We start from the raw sequence: 19,145 nt of genomic DNA, 5'->3' as shown, positions 1-19,145 counted from the left end.
ATAAAAAATATTTTTTTAAAAAAACACACCACAGTTCTTCTAGTTTCTCCTTGAAATGATAGATGCCATAGTTAAACACTTTGCTGGAAGAAAGTCTTTCATCTTTGTCACTGATCTTTTCATTCATATTTTGCATGGATTCTTTCTGCTTTAAATCCAGTTTCATTTTGCAATATTTGACAATGTCCTTACAATGTTCAAACAAAGTGGCTGCATCTTTCATGGTTTGCTTTGTGGCCAGTTAATCGGAAACTGAAAAGCAACATGACAGAGCAGAAAATACAGTTGCTGAATGATGTCAAATATGCTTAAAGCTTTTTAAAAAAATGCTTTGAATTTTTCTTTTTGTTTGTGTATACATGAGAAACATTTTATTGCTGTTCAGAAAACTATGCATATTTTTGTATCACTAACTGTCATGGGCTCCAGAGAGGTGCACTTCAAACCCCAACCAAAGAAAGACAAAGAAACTCTAGGAATAAATTGCAATTTACCATTTCTTTATCCCAGTTGGAATCTGTATTGGATTTAAAATAGTTTTCATATATGTAACTTTCAGCTGTTTTTATATAAATATGTTTTTATATATATTTTTATATAGGTTTTGTGAAATTGCCGCTAGATGCTTCATAGGAGGTGATTAATAAATGAAATAAGTGGTATGTTGTGAACCACCCTGTTATCTCTGGATGAAGGCAAAAATCTCTGGATGATATGTGCAAAAATCAGGAGTAAATATAGCTCTGCTCAGACCTCACTTGGAGTACTGTGTTGGATTTGCAGCATAATAGTTAAAGGAGGATGTTGATAAACTAGAAAAGATTCAAAAGACACCAAAGATTATAAACAGTCTAAAACACAAGCCATAGAATTATGAGGAAAATTGTGCTTTGAATGGAGCGGGGAAAGGGGGTTAAGTTGACTTCTGTGGTATTTAAAATGTTATTAAAGAAGATTAACAGTTGCTCAACATTTTCTATAAGGATAAAGCAATGGACTTGGACTACCAGAATACAGCTTTCAGTTAACATTGGAATGGGCAAAGACAATAGCAGCTTAGGTCTAGCGAAGCTGTGAAAATTTCTTCTCCTGTAATTTTTAAGAGATTGGGCAGTCATCCATTAGGAATTCTTTTGGCATATGTTATTCTCTAGAGCAGGCATAGGCAAACTCGGCCCTCCAGATGTTTTGGGACTACAACTCCCATCATCCCTAGCTAACAGGATCAGTGGTCAGGGATGATGGGAATTGTAGTCTCAAAACATCTGTAGGGCCGAGTTTGCCTATGCCTGCTCTAGAGGGCATATGTGATCCCCTCCAATTCTAAGATTCTGCAATTTAAAGAATATAGCTAAAACCTAGTGGAAAGGGTTTATTGGTCCTTGAAAAGGTTATTATGAAGAAGACTAATTCTGAGTTCGGACAGAAGCACAGATTTTTCAAATGAAGCTCTGACGTGTTTTTGAAAGCCAGTAGAGGGCCAAAAAGACACAACTAGCAAGAGCTGGTGTATGCTAATCTATAAAATCAAAAGGTCTTGGGAAATTAAATAGCAAAGACATGGCACAGCTTAGAAATGGCTTAGGTGCTAGAAAACAAAGAAACAGAATGGTCTCAGTGGCTTCAGAATGCCTCTTCATATGGCTTCCTTCCAGTTACAATTTCTTCATGGAGCAGAAAAAAACAAAAACGGTCCCCAGATTTTATCTGCTAAACCCAAGTGTTCTTTTATGACAGATGGGTTATCATCGGCATCCAATTGCTATATTGGATCTGACCAGCGGTCTGTCAAACCCAGTGTTTTTTTCTTGGAACCGTGGCCAATGTCAGATTATGCTGTGAAAGAGCACAGCAATGGAGTATATTTTAAAATCTAGTATTTATTCAATTAGTCCTTTAGAAGCTGAACTGAAAATGGAGAATAATCACTTTTTTCCTTCCACCATAAAAAGCATTTCCCCTTTTTTTTCTAAAGCAAAGTAATTCGTTGTTGGGTGTTTTTTTTAGGGGGTACCCCAGATGCAAATTGAGAAGTCTACACCACTGAACCTCATATTTCAATGCACTCCATTGTGAGCCACTTCAAAGCCCCAACTGGCTGCAGCTTTGGCATAATTTTTTCCTTCAAATACACCTTATTCTTCCTAGCAAGAGTGACCTAATCACAAATCTTATCAGATTTCAATACATGACTACACTACTGATGGTAAACAAAATCCTAAAAGACATTAAGCCATTCTGAATTAACTTTCACTGTATTATAGAGAAAGCTGATTTTTAAACCATATGAATGGTGCTGAAGTGACAGTCAATTGGGGCTTCCAATAAAGCCAACAGGTCTGAAAAATATACGCTTGAGGGTGGCCTTTGGGGAAACTTTGTGGGTCTCCCATGTGTGTGTGTGTGCTGAAAATGGTTGCTAGATAGCATTTCAACCGAACAAATACTTAAACAAAAAAACGTCCTCTGCTTTTCCATTGGTGTTATTCTTTTAAGAAATCAGTAGAGATATCTTGCCCTCCTATTAAGATAAGGGGTGATATCCATTGTTAGTCAAACTCAAAGAAGAACCATGGAAGTCAATGTATTTAAAGAACCTAAGTCTGTTAATTTCAGTGGGTCTACTCCAAATATGACTTAGTCAACCTAGAATCCCAGAATCTGTCTTAATACAGGTTTAGCACTTCAGCAGAAGATTTCTGTTCTAATGCAAATGTCTGTTAGAAATGAAGCCCTAAACTACATACTAGTTTCTGGATTACCTTAAAAAATAAGTACTGCACAGTAAAAAGACAAATATGTTGGGAATCTGTCAGTACCTTATGACTCAGAGAAACAAGAGAAAAGAATGGTAATGTTAAAAGGGACATCCTTGACCAATTTGTTATTGTTTTGCTCGATGTATTTAAACTGGTAATGAGTTTCAGGCTCACATTTCTGTAGAAAGCTTTGCATCATGAGACTTCAACCAGAAAGAAAGAAAAATATTTTAAATGGAGATGTAGAAGAAGAAAAAAGATTGAACCCACATGGATATTTTGCTTCACATTTAAGCTGCCTTTGCTGATCATCCTCTTTGCCTGCTTTTCTTGCTACTATGTAGCACTATAAGTCTTCCTGTCAGACTCCTGGGTGTGAATAAAAAGAATTGTAGAAAAAACATCTATCTACAGTACACATACTTCTAGTTAATCACTCAATTGCATGGAGTGTGGCCAATATTTTCAAAAGCAATTCATGATCTTGAAGCCTGGAGCCAGAGAGGCTGCACTTGTTATGAATAAAACTTACCTAGTTTTAGACTTTTTGGTATCCATGAACAAAGACGCCAAAATAAAATGAAATATATCAATATCATTTACAAGATGCATTTTCTTTTACAATACAACCTCCTAATTATTACAGAGCTCATTGTTTGAAATTATCCCACAACAAAAACCACTAATTTACTTATAGGTGAAATTCCATTATGCAATTCAAAATAGGATTGAACTGTTTTTCATGCTGTTGGCTTTCCCATTAGTTGTGACTATAGAAGATGGCAACTGTTTTCACAACCAAGCATGTCCCAGCCTTGAATGTTGTACATGTTTGTATTTTGTAAGAGGGCCCTGGTAATATGAATAAATAAGGAGCAGTTGATAGACCGCTGGTCTTATTTGCAATTGGTTTCCAATTTATTTCTCTTGTAATCCTCAACAAGGGCCAACCAAGTCCTCTGAACATTGTGCAATGGAGTGGATAATAACCCCATTTAGAGACAATGCATACATTTCTATTAGAAAGTGAAATCTATCCTATGCAGCTGAAACTGGTTTCCTCTCCAATATGTATTACTGCCATCACCTAACAGCAGCAGAACCACATGTCTTGTATTACACCCATTATTATTATTATTATTATTATCACTAAACAGTATCTATTTCTTTTAAGTCTTGTCATTTAATTTGTCACTGAGTTAAGATCACCAAATGTCAGGGGAACATCAAAAGAAAGTCCATTATACTTAATTCTTTCTTCTTCAAAGAAGAAGCAAAATGTGTGTTAACAGTGGTCATTTGCCTACATTCTGTTACTGTATTCCAGTAAGCCAGAAGTTGCACGGAACAAGGCGGACAGGACTCCTGAATCCCATCTGACAGAGTTTATCTTTCCAATTTTCTTAAAAGCGAATGCAACCAAAATTATAGATACTAAAGAAGTTTGGTGTGTCTCTGTGTGCAGGCTGAAAGGCAAATCCCCTCATCTCAAAAAAAAGAAGCACCAAATCAAGTGAGTCCCATACCCATTCTAGCTTGGATATAGCTTGAAGAGGGGTTTGCCTCCAATCCCCAACTCTTGCCCTCCCTGCTTCAAAGGTAAACCACCCCATTTTTATGTATTTTTTACAAAAGTGGCAAAAAAAGGCTCTTTAACTCCATTCTGTATTTGAAACGATACCCCAGAGTGTGGATGGCAAACTAAGGCCCGGGCGCTGGATATGGCCCAATCGCCTTCTAAATCTGGTCCGCGGACAGTCCGGGAATCAGCATGTTTTTACATGAGTAGAATGTGTCCTTTTATTTAAAATGCATCTCTGGGTTATTTGTGGGGCATAGGAATTCGTTCACTTTTTTTTCTTCAAAATATAGTCTGCCCCCCCCCCCCCACAAGGTATGAGGGACAGTGGACTGGCCCCTGCTGAAAAAGTTTGCTGACCCCTGCTCCAGAGCATGCTTGAGGCTTTGAGAATTTGGCATGTCTGCGCAGCTAACATGGAGAGCTCTTCCCCCATAAATATACTCTTGTGTTCCCTTCTGGCTTCAGACTGCCCATAGCTTGGACATTCATTCACAAGGTTCTATTAAATATGTTCATTATTTGGATGTTTTATGCCACTTTGCTTCTCTAAAGCCTGACTTACTGCTGCTCGACATTTATGAGAAAAAATAATATAGGTTGTTCCAAATTAAAATGCCAATCATCCCTGAGTAAAAGTTCTTATTCAGATTTAAGTAAACATAACATGCCCTCTGATCATAAGATGGTCTCTCCCAAGCCAAATGCAGCTCATCTTTAAAACTAGTTGTTTACTAAAGTAAAACAAAGCCTATTAATTAGAGAATCATTGCAGAGCAATGTACACCATATAAACATTAAACATTAAAACAGAGTAACAGTATTCTCATTAAGGGGCTTAAAATAAAATACAAAAATTGTAATAGCCAAGTACACAGATTGCTTTATATGTTGATGTCTGCCCTATTCCTTTGAAAAAGGATGGGCTATATGCACAATTGAATAAATTAATGATGAATTATGAAAAGGGGGACATAACAAAGTAGATTACCACTCTGTTAACAATAAGGACAGAGCAAAGAAAAATGAAACAATACATAGAAAAGGGCTACAGCAGAGACCCTATATCCTTGATAGACTCCTACCCTATTCCTATAGTAAATAATGCTTATGAGAACTGCACATCAAGGAGGGGACTCAGACTGAGGGTTTGAGGCTTTTCAGCATTTCTGCCAGTGTATATTATTTGTATAAATAAACCTTAGGATTATTTTTAGCAAATCCTGCCAGCCTGTAAGATTTGTTTTTCCAGTAGTGCTCGAAGAAGCCCATGGATCTGCCTCTAGGCTAAACCATGACAACATATTTCTGAACCTGTCACTCCATTTATTTTAATACTTTGTGTTTCCTTCTTCTGAATGTGAACTAGCTGCCGTCTTAATCTGATTTTGGTCCTACTAGTGCCTTGCATGAAACAAATTCAGGATACAGAATTTCAGCTACTAAGTTGCACAAATGCTGGTTGATGGAGCCTAATGTAACCCAGGTCATTGATCTCTGCTGTACAACGCAAGCCTGCACAACTTGAGACCCACAAATAGTGTCAGTTCTTGGAATAAATAAATAAATAAATAAATAAATAAATAAATAATATTGGGTAGGATCCAGAGTAGAACCTTTCAGCAAAGGAACAGAACTTCCAGAAAAAAGCTCTGTACTACAGCATATGTTTACCTGTCCACTACCATCTTGCAACACACCCACAGGCCAGCACAAATAGCTTTCTCTGCAATCCAGACTACAATTCTATTGTAAGCAGAAAAGGAGAGAGAGAAAAGGCTAGAAGTCTTACACTAAATATATCATTCATTTGCAGAGGAACACTACATTTGCTGCTTGCTCACTTTGATCACTCTTCCCAAGCCCAGTTGATTATCAAAGGCCAGTATCTCAAGCCTCTTGAACTGCATGCTCTTGTAGTCCTCTTCTTGCAGATAACAGAATGCTGCCCAGGGAAACACCAATGCAGGAGCTAACAATTCTGAACACACAAGGGTGTTCACTTTGATGGGGTTTTTTCCTGAGTCAGGCTGTTGCACTAGTCTAGAAAATGGCACAAGTGCTAACTCTGTCATTAGGAAGCCCAGTCTGTCATTTTAACTAGAGATGATCAACAGTCTCACTCCTAATGAAGATTTATTCACCGTCCAAGAAGTCACATTACAATTCTAGTCCTCCAATGCTGCTGCCTTGGTTACATATTTCAGAAATAACTAGATCCTTGTTAAACACCAAGAACCTCTCACTACATTTTGCAAATCCCTGCTATATATTTCTTCTGCTTTGCATGCAGAAATGTGCACTACATATCTTTGCAAAATGCATTTTTTGTTTTACTTGTTGTTCTTGGACAACTACAGGTCACTGCAAACAAAAGTAATCTTTTATACTTTCTTTTATCTATATGGCGGGACATTCAATAAAGCATTTGTAGAATATCAGCTATTAACAAATGTACAGACTGCACAAACATTATTGTGGGTGCTATCAAGCATTCTTCTTCTTCCCCTATCAGTACAACATCAGCCTCCCCAGAATTCTCATCATCATTTCAGATCACATTAGAACCCAAAACTGCTTCTCACATTTTTCTTTAGCAACTACCATCCTAAACTAATATTTCAGCACACTCTGCTTGGTGGTAGATACAACGTCTAGAGTGATTCTGGGTACTCCAAGAAAAGAATTTATAGCAAACAGAAAGAGCCAGAACTGCTGCTATTCATCAGAGACTGAGACTAATGTCATAATCAAGGTTCCAGCATTAAGAATTTTTTAATTTTTATCTTATTTTTTATTTTAAAAATTTATATTTTAAAAGCTGTGCTGCTTATTGTTCTAAAAAGAGTCCTAAAACATTTAATCTTACAAAGACTTTAATTGCAATTAGTGGAAGAATTACAGTGAGGTTTGACATTGCATTGATGAGGAAAACAAAACCCTCTGCTTTGAGGGTTTCATGTTTATTGGCATTATAACCAAAATGTCAACTACACTGAACTCCAGAACTATTTGTTCATGATGTAATGAAGCAGTGAAAATTCCAAGTGGGCTAAGAACCCTTCTGCAAGTTGTTACATAGGAAGCTGATACTAGTTTAAATGCAACAATGTATAGCCCTATTCAGTTTACTTCTATGAGCACAGTGAGGTTGTTTTCTTCTTTTTAAAGTTTTTGCATAATAAGAACATTTTCAGCTCAGGATGCCTATGATGAAATGTTTTATGAGGCATATGAAAAATTAGCATACAGTAACCTTCACTTTTTTCTTTTCTTTTACAACAATGGGGGGAAGTTGCCTTAAGCTTTCCAAGATAGCTGCAATATGGATGTTCTCAAAAACTCTTCTTAAAAGGTCTTTCACTTGTGATAAATTTCAGCAAATACTTCTGAAAGCTGCAACGTTTCAGTTCATATAAATCAAGAAGTCCATGAGCTTCACTCATTGTCATGTGTGTGCCATATTTGGCTTCCTTTTTAAAAGCTATCCCACCTTCCTTGATCAGCACTGAAAAATCATATTCTACAGAAGAGCAAAGACTCTTTGAGAAAAGAGACTGAACCTTCAGCCTTTATGTTTCTTATTTTGCTTCCTATCTAGAAGCCTTCCTATAGGCCTACACCTCAGACTTATTTGGTCAGCTGCAGCCCCTTCCTGCTCCAAAAAGCTGTCTCTATGACTTTCCGTGCCTGTTTGGGCTTCCGGGGAGCTTTGGCTGTGTTCAAGCCTGCTCTCCATTCCTCCCTTATCAGCCAGCCGTCTAAGGTCAGGGAAAGTCGACGCTGGCAGCTGCGGGCTCCTCTGTGCTGACTTGAAAACCCAGCCTCCCTGTTCCTGACTGCATTCTGCAGCTGGCTGCGAGATTACACTTGGAGCTGGTGTGTTCATGACAGGCAAGCATCACCCTTTGCTAGGTTTTCTGTTTTAACAGTTGAGAAATTGGCCCTCAGTTACCCCATGATGAATTGATGTCATAGCATGGATATTTGAGAAGTTAATCCAAGCGGTGAGACCCAACCTTGATAAGCAACTTAAAGGAAACGTTTTCTTGCAGCTGGATTCATGAACTTCACTATTGCTTTCTAGTGAGGGGCATATAGCCAACAAATTCTACTTTGGCAATATGACAAACTCCTTTGAAAAGAAGCTACTTATTCACTCAAAGCAATTTCAAGATGAAAGACAGTCAGACCCTAGAGCCATATTCTTTCCATAATAACAATTGCTCTAAGAGTATATCCATAGGATCTGAAGCCAATTCAATATGGTTTTAGGCTTGGGCTTGTAGCTGCTCTGGTTCCCCCAGTGAGTAAGAACACAATAAGAGTGCTGCTGGATCAGATCAAAGGCTATCTAGTGTCACTTTCTGTTCTTATCGTGGTGTGCCTCACATCTATGGAAATACTGATAGCACTCTTTCACTCATGAGTCCCAGCAACTAATATTCAGGGACATTAAGCCTGGTACTGGAGGTAATATAGCCACTAAGATTAGTAGCCATTATTGACCTTTGACAGAAGATAAAGAGTTTTATCCTTTTGATTTTCCAGACATTTCAAAAGTCTTTTTACCATCAATTATGACAAGTTAAGCTGGAAATAGGAGCACTACCCTGCAGTAGGTCTGCTCTTACCAACTTATCTGTGCTAGATAGGCAAGGATATATGTGCAAGCTTCTTAACTACTTTACAGAATTTGAAAGTTTAAGATTGCTCTTCAGGAAGGAACTTCATTTAGTTAGAATCATTGATAAAAGATATCATATTTTCATAGGCAAGCAGCTCCATACAGTTGTAGGGATGCACAATAACAAGGGTTTAAGGAACGCCTAGTTAAATAACCTGCAGCCAAGCAAGGGGAGATTGGGGTGGTTTCTCTGCATCGGATGGAATGCAATGTAGTCTGTATTCTGCTACATCCCTGACATGCCTCTCTGTCTCTCCGAGTGCTTTTAAGTAGTAAGTTTGTCCCCTACAGTATGGAGCAGATTGCACCAAAATGACTAACATTTTCAAAACAACTTAATGAGAGAAGAAGATACCTTACAGCCTCTTAGAAGATGTTCACCCTCACCTTGTCTTCCAATGACACGAGTTGAACGCACTATCACTATACTCAGCATGTTTTCTAAGAAACAAAGTAACACAGCAGTTCTTTTCTGCATTTTTGTTGGCTTGCCATCTTTTGTTATGGGAAGTAGGAGTTTTCCATTTACTAGGACAACAAATCAATACCTCCAATGCTCTCCCACACAAACACAACCATGGAAGGCAAATGGCTGATAGTTAATTCTTTAATGACAAAAGCAACACTTACAGCATTTCCTAAGGTGCACCAGATGCACACGTGAACACACTTCTTGCACCTATATAGCTGGCATTAACTTTTCCAGGTTCACGCCTGGCGGAGCAGTTGAAGCAACAGTAGGACCATGCCCTCCCCTGGGCTTATGTATCCTCCTCTGATGGTGTGCATGCCTGTAACCTGAGACTGACTTCTCCTGCACAGAGGTTGTCCCTTCACTTCCCTCTTCAAGACCCTCCTGGTTCTAGGAGACAGCAGGACAGGGGATGATGGGGATTTAACCAGTTCACCCGTCACATGAAGAGCCTCTTTCTCTGCTTCTGACACATCCTGCCCCCATCTCCACCTTTGACTGACCCTTCCCCTTCCCTCTGTCCTGGCTGCTGCCTTGTGGGTGGCATCAAGCCCCATAAATCACTGCCCCCCTCTCCTGGGTCAGTCTCCAGACCCCCTGTCTCCGTCACACACTCACCAGAGCCCTGTCAGTCCCTGACAGGCTGTGACCTGTACACAACTAAATGGGGGTAAAATCTACTGAACACTGTAGGACAGGGATAGCCTGACGACTGCAGTCCATGTGTTGGTAACCTCGACGTTGGATAACTGCAATGCACTCTATGTGGCAGCCATGAAGTCGTGAGCCACCCACCCCAGAGCTAACTGCTTTGGTATGGTTGATGAAGTCCCCCAACACCAGCAGTCTGGAAGTCCTCAACACCACCTCCAAGATCAGTTCAGGCAGCAAGACTGCTGGGCAGCAAAGTGGGAGGTAACCAGCAGAATCCCTAATCTGTCCCGATTACACAACACCAGGAACAAACACTCTGGACCCCCACTGATCTGGACAGAGAGCCTGGCAAAAGATGAATATATAAATTTATTTATGTATTTTAGACTATTTTATTCTCATTTTTAAGATGCATGCAAAACGGAGCACACCCATTAAAATGCAGAGAACAAAAGCGTTCCTTGGCACCCATCTATCAAGAATAGGTAAGAAGAAATTATATAAATCCCATGTGATGCAATGGGTGCAATTTTATGACCCAGTAGAATTGCCTTTTAGCTTCAATGAATCTTTTAAATTCCCTTAAAACATAAAGGAGATTAAATATTCATGGAGCTTTCCTAACAATAAAGTCAAACTAATTTCTCTTCCGGCTGCAACTTTGTCTTCTTTGTAACTGGCACCTTTAGTCTGAAAATATCTCATACTGAGATCCCATCAAAATAGCTAAAAATGGTGAGGATTCCCCAGAGTTGTAATTTTGATCCAATTTTGTCTAATTCTTCTGTCAAATTTGCATCTTGCTGTTGTCCAAAAGAACATTCATCACACAAAAAAACCCTCTTCTCTCTTTGTGCTCTTAAAGAAAAGGTACAAAGATTCAGTAAGACCTGAAGTGAGGAAGCTTTTTTATCAAAATTCTTCATTTGGGTGCTAAGTGATCTGCTTTATTTTCTCCATCTCTTGATGCTAGATTAACATATTAGAAAACAATTTTCCTTTTGTTAAATTCAGCTGATTACCTCTAATAGATGAAGTTAAACTGATCATTGCCATTCCTTTTTTCAAAAGCACAGATTTAAAAGTGTTGCCTCCCCCTGAAGGTTTTGTTCTCTGGGGAGGAAGGAAAAGTTAGTGCCAACATCAGCATGCTTCTCAACTTAAAAACCATGATGATTCTCTCACACACACACCCCTCCTTATTTCACACACTATTTCAATATGAATTGGAATTAGAAATACTAAGGTGGCAATGTGAACACACCCGTTAGTCTCTTCTGCACAATATCATGTTTGTGTCCCATCTTTTGCTCTATGTGGTATAGCTCATCTGTCCACCTCCTGCACAAAATGATTATAATCAAGGGGCTACCAACACTGCGGGGGGGGGGGGCAACTGGAAAAGGGGGAAGGGAGGGCCAAGTTCAAGCAACAGCTCCCAGCCGAGCTAGAACTGACTCTCCATCCCAGATTGCCTCCCAAGGACCAAGGAGGATGCCCAATCCTCAAATGGGGTTTTGCAAAGGTTTTAGAAAACTTTAACAAGGGATCGGAGAAGAAGCATGTCAAACAATTTGAGATCCCTGAATGATTTAGGGAATAACAAATGCCAAGATTTAAAAGCAAGAATGTGAAGTGCAACAAGCCTATATCAGTGAAGCTAAATAGGGCTTATTCCCTCCGCGCAACCCCTGCCAAATCTGTTCTGGGGGTACCCTAGGCATCTGGAAAGATTTCGGGCACAGACAAAAGTCCTTGAAACCAACAGGATTCACTGGATACAACCCATCAAACTGAAATAATACAGCACATGCTCCATAGCCATTTTTTAGGTTCAGGCTAAATCAGATATCAAGGTGAAGTACCAACTTTAGGCTGAAAACACTGCTCAGAAATATATTTACTTTCTTGAATAAAAATCCCATCATAAATATTTGGTTGATTTAGGGTACAAGTTTAAGGGTTCAGGACTTCAAAATTCGCTATGTGGATTTTAGAATCAGACTTTGGGAGTGGGATGCTACCAGACCTATGTGAAATCTCTAATATGTTGAGGATTTCACAATGTATTCTGGAATACAGAGAGTTCTTTTTGCACTGTCTCTCAGCTAAAGCCATTCTTTTTCCTGCATATATCTTCTTTATGATCATGACAAGTCTTTAGAGAAGATGATTGACAACCAGCAGGTAATATGATGTCATTGCACTGTTATCTGGTTTGAATGTGCAGATAAGTAAACCAGATTGTTAGTCAGTTAGACAGAAAATCAAATTTAGAAAGGGAGTTTGCTTTAAAGGGAGATGGCTAGATTTTTAAACAAATAAAGACATGCATAATTCACTTTTTCCTCAAGCTATGCTAGCTATATCTACAAGGTAATTACTATTACTTTGTTCATTTACTATTTGTTATTTGCTCCCTTACACAGTAATAGTACATACTTCTTCATTTGAGATTTGTAAGCAGTGGCTGGCCACATAGCATGGATGCTGCAGTAGCAGGTTTCCTGCACTGTCAAGAGATTAGACCAGACTTTTGAGGTTCCTGACATGATTCTGTGAATATAAGAATTGTAGCTGAGCATATGAAGCAGAACATTCTAGAAAAGTCTGCCTCTACCAAAGTTCAAAGTAAGGAAGATTCCATTTAGTTGCACAACCAGTAAAGTTGCACAATTTGATTCAAAACCACCCTAGACTGCAAACTTGTAATAATATATGCATTAACAAAACATTACATGGGAAAAACTATGTGTTCACCCAGAGGCATCCTTCTGACATTTCTAGTGCAGCGAGACAGCACATTCCACAATATTATCCAAGGAAGGATTGGAGTTTTCCAACTTGTTCAAGCCCTTGTAATTATTATTAGCATTTGTATATATTGATTTATATACTAGGGGATGGGTAGTACCTCTGGTGGGGGACACTTTGTGCTCCTCCTGGGGTAGTTGGTCCACATTTGGTCCCTACCCTGAACTCAGTTCTCACCTGCAGTTCCTAGAAGCTGTCACACAGCATGTGACAGTGGCCACACCCCGGGAATGGCTTCAACTGGCTAGCTATACTAGGTGAGGATAGCTGATGGGTCTCAAACCCTCGGTGAGTTAGGGACTTCCCCTGCATGCAAAGAAGGCAATGGCGAATTGAGTGGACAAGACCAATAGTGGGTCCAACGGTCAAGAAAGTGGTTTCTGCACGTGCTGTAGAGGAAAATGAGGGGCAGGTGGGGCTTCTCAACCTGAGAAGGTAGTCCATCTAGAAAAGGGAACCTGATCCTCTGTCACCTTGCAGGATATCTTCAGGAGAAGAAAAGGCTAAGGAGTAAAACTTATACAAATATGGAGTGGAGTCCCTAAGATGGTTATATATGTCTCCTTCTGGCAACTCCTGCAGCCAAGCTGGTGCCAAACATATTGCTCTGCTTTTTTTTTTGGACCACAATAGCAAAGCCAAGAAGGGGATCATGTCGTCTGGGCAGCCCAGAACCTCCATGCACACTGCCCAGGCTTGAACCCTGGGAAGGTCACTTTGGTGTTGCTAACACAGGAGTCTGACTTTCCTCATGCAGGGACACTCCATTGTCTCTCAAGGCAGACGAATGCCAATAATATACCCCACCTTTTCCCCTGAAAGGGACTCAAAGCAGCTTACAGACAAAACAAATGAAACAGCTAAATAGAAGAACACTCACTTTCTCCTTGGAACTTTCTCTTTATAATTCCTCTACAGTTACAAGCTTTGGATTACTAGTATCCCTTTGTTCTTGGTTTTGTTGATGTCCTTTAATGTTGGGTCAGAGCTTTCTTCAGTCTGTTTACTGGAATTACCCAATTATCAGCTCCTGCCTAAAGCTGCAAATTATCTTTAGAATAGCCATTAATATACTGAGAGTTTCTGGAATGTGTTGAAAGCTCCTTTCCCCCGGCTTAGATCCAGTGCTCACAATCTTATCAGCATAGGAGTCACAGCTGCACAACACCTTCCAGCTCCACTGCAGTAACATAGGATACAGGAAGAGCCCATGCAAGCATCTATACCCAATAACATTTGTTTATGGGGGCAGGGGTCTCCCATGATTCTCACATTATATGGGAATGAATCAACTGCTATGGCTCCTGTACCACTGGAAAAATGCAAAAACCCAGTCTTAAATTTCTGTACAGAACACTTAGATTCTCTGTCATTTATTCTACTGCTTCTACTGGACATGTAAGCTTACTGGTCAACTTCTCTTTTTTTACAGGAATCCAAATACCTTACACTCTTCTTAGGAAATGTCACATGGCAGTTGCGCTGAAAGCCAGAGAGGCATGGAACAAAATCTGTACTGTGTAGTACAGAATAACAGGCTTTTACTATGAGACAAGAGGCCTCAAATTCTAGACAATAAGGCAAAGCTGGGTCCAGAGAAAACTCAGGCAAGCCAGGGCAGATTAAGGTGGTGGGGGCCCTGGTGCAATTCCCAAAATAGGCTACCCTTCTCCCCAAAAAGCATACATGCAGTAAGGTACCACAAAAAATCTAGTGGTATTTTAAAGAGTAACACAATATATTCATTATGGCGTGATGGGGAGGACCCTGAGCACATGTAGTTCACAACTTTTAGCAAACTAAGAACTTTTGGGGTGGGGGGCAAACCTTGATAAACAAAAAGAAAATACTCCAAGCATATGCACTTAACTCATCATTGCTTTTGTTCATTTCCTGCATTGGGCCTGTAATCAACTTAGCCTACCTCACATGGCTGTTGTGAAGGTGTAGAAGGAAGTATAAAATGGTGGCAAAAGGAAACTTAAGACATCAAACTTTTGTTCCTTTAACCAGACTAATGCACCTTTATTCCATAAAAGTAAAGGTACCCCTGCCCGTACGGGCCAGTCTTGACAGACTCTAGGGTTGTGCGCCCATCTCACTCAAAGAGGCCAAGGGCCAGCACTGTCCGAAGACACTTCCGGGTCACGTGGCCAGCATGACATCGCTGCTCTGGCGAGCCAGAGCCACACACGGAAACGCCGTTTACCTTCCCGCTAGTAAGCGGTCCCTATTTATCTACTTGCACCCAGGGGTGCTTTCGAACTGCTAGGTTGGCAGGCGCTGGGACCGAACAGCGGGAGTGCACCCCGCCGCGGGGATTCGAACCGCCGACCTTTCAATCGGCAAGCCCTAGGCACTGAGGCTTTAACCCACAGCGCCACCCGCGTCCCCTTTATTCCATAAGGGGTCATTATTTCCTACTCCTCCTCCACCCACAAATTAGTACAGTTCCAAGGCTTCAACCATTCGTACTCTGGCATGATTATTGTGTGCTTTAGATTCCTATGTCCCAATGAAAAAAATAAGGGGTAAGGAAACAATTGGGAACTGCTCTTACTTTTATTTTATCTTCCCCATCCCCCAACTTACTAAACTAGACCAGCTGAAGTACTGAACTGCTGAAGAAGAAAAATGAAAGAAGAGTTTGTTAAGACACTGAAAGATCTTCTGTGTTTCTGCTTTCCACAGTAGTCACAAAGCATCAAGCAATAAAGGTGCTGGCTCTATCCTTTGGCTTGTGCTAAAAGCACAACAAAGCATCTATCTGAGAGTCAGGCATGGTTCCTTTGACACTCCCTTCTCCCACAGACACACAGGCTGACAACAACCATTCAATATAAATAGTACTACAGACTGCACATACGAGATAAATCAAATGATGATTTTTTAGGGATGAAGAGGTGACTGAAATAAATAGGGGTTAAGGGACACAGATGCTTTATTAATTATGAGATTTCTCATTTTTTCCTGTGGAAGCAGTTTATTGCTGCTGTGAGGAAGCTGCACAATTGAAAGTCTCCAGACTTTGTACGTAATCATAACTAATGGAGTAAGCATAAGGGGGCTTTCCCTAATAGTCATTTTTATTATGAATAAAATAAAATACTCAAAGTTTATTTAGCATTACATCTAATGATACACCCGAAATATACTGGATACTATAACAGGAGACAAAAGTTTATACACGCATGCGCGCGCGCACACACAAACACACATTCACTGTATCTTTCCATTTTTCAAAAAGTTACAATAGCTCTTTCAACAAAAACGCTTTCTCCAAAATACTGCAGCCTCAAATTCAGAGTATTCTAGAGAATAAAAGTACCACACTAGCCAGGCTCTCACTCTGACCCAATCTCCCCAGGCTTTGGAAACCAAACTGACCTGAATGCAATGAAAGACCCATAAAAATTCATCTCCTGTTGGAAGTGGCAAATCTTCCTGTAGCATTTACAGCTGTGGTGTATAGGGACCCATTTATTTCCAGGTTATCACCTTCCACCCACAGCAACATAAAAGAACGGCTCAGAGACTGACAGGAATCAACAAAAGACCTCATTTCTTCCTGCAATGGCAGAGCAGCTGCTGGGAGAGCTGGGCAATTTGGAACAGTAGCTGAAGGTGGGAAAATGTCAACTATCTGTGAACACAAGGGCCTTTATCCAGATTATTTACAACCATATATAGGAGCTTCTGAGCTATGCTGTTATGCACAGCATCTACTACCTAGACAACACTAGCATTGATTACAGCTCAACATTGCAGTTGAGCTTCATCAACAAACGATCATGTCCAGAATAAAACAGGAATAAAATTGCCATGGTGTATGGGGCATTCAGATCTTCTGCTCAGTTCCCTTATTCCTAGTGTGCAGTAGTGGTTATGAAGCCCACTAGATGACTTAGGGCAGTCACTGTCCCTCAGCCTAACCTACCTCAAGATAAAATGGAAAGAGAGGGAGAGAGAGAGGGAGGGAGGGGGAGGGAGGGAGAGAGAAAGTGTGTACATCAGGTGGGATTAAATGTATAAACAAACAAACAAACTAGGGAAAAGTTTTATTTATTGACTGACTTATACTTACTTGGTTATTATTATTTTGCCCAGGACAACCCAAACAAAACACCCCACAAAGATACATTAAAGCCAAGAGGAGGGGAAATACATTAAAAACATCCTACCCACTTCTAAAAGGCCACAGATAGTTAAAGGCCAAAGGCATGGTTACAGATGAAAGTTTTTGCTTGGTGCATAAGAACATATTATGATGGCACCAGGCGAGCCTCCCTGGGGAGAGCATTCTACAAATGGGAAGCCACCATAGAAAATACCCATTCTCATGTTACCAACCTCCAGGTTTCTCATGGAGGAGACACAGGAAGAAAGGCCGCAGATGATGACAGCAAGGTCCAGCTTGGTTCATATTAGTCTCTAGATGAGATGAAGACCTCAGGGTATGGATTCATGATTGTAGGAAAGGTTGCCATTTATTTAAACATACTGTGTTGAAAATCATACATCTTATAATTTTGTATGTCGGGAGGTACCAAAACCAGGGCTTTTGATTAACACCCACCATCCCATTCTGAACTATCAACCATATATATGCCAGAAATTTGGGGATAGAGAGGAGGAAAGTGAAGAGAGGAGGAGAGATACACTGACATCCAGCAGAAGGGAGCAAACTTGACTTTACACACTAACTGATTTAAAGGACAATGTGCTAAGCTGGTCTTCAAAAATGAGCCACAATGCAGACAAGGCAAGTCAAAACCTGTTAAATTTAAATCTCATGCTGGTTCATGCTAAACTAGCAGCAAGGGAGTGGCTCAAGAGGAGTCAAAACAAAATGATCAACAAGCTGATGATAAGAGGAGGAAGGAAGAGGTTACATCTTAGTGTAAACTGAAATCCAATTAACTCTCTTGACCATATACTAACTGCTATGTTTTACCCATATACACATGCTGAACTTCCTAAGGAAATTTCTAAAATGATCTCTTTCTTCATTAATAGTATGTTCCTTGTGCTCCTCAAGTGATAAAATATTGAGCAGGAAATTCCAAAAAATACCTCATGCTACTTAAATAAGAGGAAAACTCCTGTTTCCAATTTGCATTCTGTATGCCTGCATTTTAGCAACATAAGATTATTCAGGCAATTAAAAAATTCTGCTTACCTGATGCATTTACAATCACTGTGTAGAGACATAAAAACACAAGGCTTAGACAATTCTACTTAGACGGAGAACATGTATGAACACACGCGGCATCATTCCATCAGGTCAAAGCATCATCCTGCATCTCTACTTGTATTTTCTGTGTTGGGAAAATACAGACTGCCTTTTGGGACACAGAGCACTTAATGGTCTTGCATGCTGTGTGAAATGTAATACAAAGTAGAGGTACATCTTAAAGATGTGCAACCTTCCCTTCAGATTTTAGTGGCATTCCCAAACACATCAATATGTATGTACCACCAAAAAAAAATGAACTACAGAATAATGTGCAAAAGGAGGAAATACTTAGTGTCCACTGCAAGAAAAACCAGTGGTGTAGAAAACACGTCTTACTCTTAAGTCATAAAAAAACCACTGAAATCTTCTACCAAAGGCCATAATAAGCAAAGTAGGAAATCCAACAGGCATTATTCTCTACTGACCTGGTAATTAGTGGCATGATCAAAATGATTCAGAACGACCTGACCAAGGAAATAATGCTGCCTTTAAAGCTGGCAAAATTGGTGTTTTGATTGTTGTTGTTGCTATAAGTGGAAGTAGAGGGGTGGACTTTTCACTACATTTTTTATTCTGAAATGTGGGTTGCAGCAACAAAGTTTCATGTAAACAAAGTTTATATGTGAATAAGTGCTGCCATCTAAAGCTAGTTACTGGACATGCACTGTGTTTAATTCCATAAACTGAATACTAGAATATCTGAACAGCACTCAAGGCTTTTGCATACAATCCATCACATTTCTTCCTTTATTCTATTAGCTTTCTCAGAGATCATTTCTAGTCAGATTTGATTTGTGCAGTCATGGTACCATGGCCCTGCTCTATAGTTTTGCTGTAGAGCCATTTTTAAACAAAGAACAGCACGGCTCTGTACCCCAGAGAATTGCTCAGCTGGAGGAATATAGGAAGCTGAGATGCCTCAACTAAGACTATTCCCTTCCATC

General features: G+C 39.9%; 1 protein-coding gene and 1 long non-coding RNA gene across 2 annotated transcripts in view; both read right to left on the bottom strand.

Moving 5' to 3' along the window:
- The window catches only part of CFAP58 (cilia and flagella associated protein 58), a 165,275-nt gene that overhangs the window by 11,066 nt on the left and 135,064 nt on the right, over positions 1 to 19,145 (bottom strand). The gene's annotated exons all lie outside the window — the stretch shown is intronic.
- LOC310678208 lies at positions 9,403 to 17,902 on the bottom strand. The gene is made up of 4 exons (XR_014511693.1): positions 17,316 to 17,902; positions 13,143 to 13,271; positions 11,174 to 11,264; positions 9,403 to 9,466 (listed from the first exon to the last, which is right to left on the bottom strand). It is a non-coding gene; the product is annotated as an uncharacterized lncRNA (long non-coding RNA).

This window comes from Podarcis tiliguerta, assembly GCF_965153285.1.
Source record: "Podarcis tiliguerta genome assembly, chromosome: 5".
In the NCBI taxonomy this organism is placed as follows: Eukaryota; Metazoa; Chordata; class Lepidosauria; order Squamata; family Lacertidae; genus Podarcis; species Podarcis tiliguerta.
This window is presented reverse-complemented; position numbering and strand designations above follow the sequence as displayed.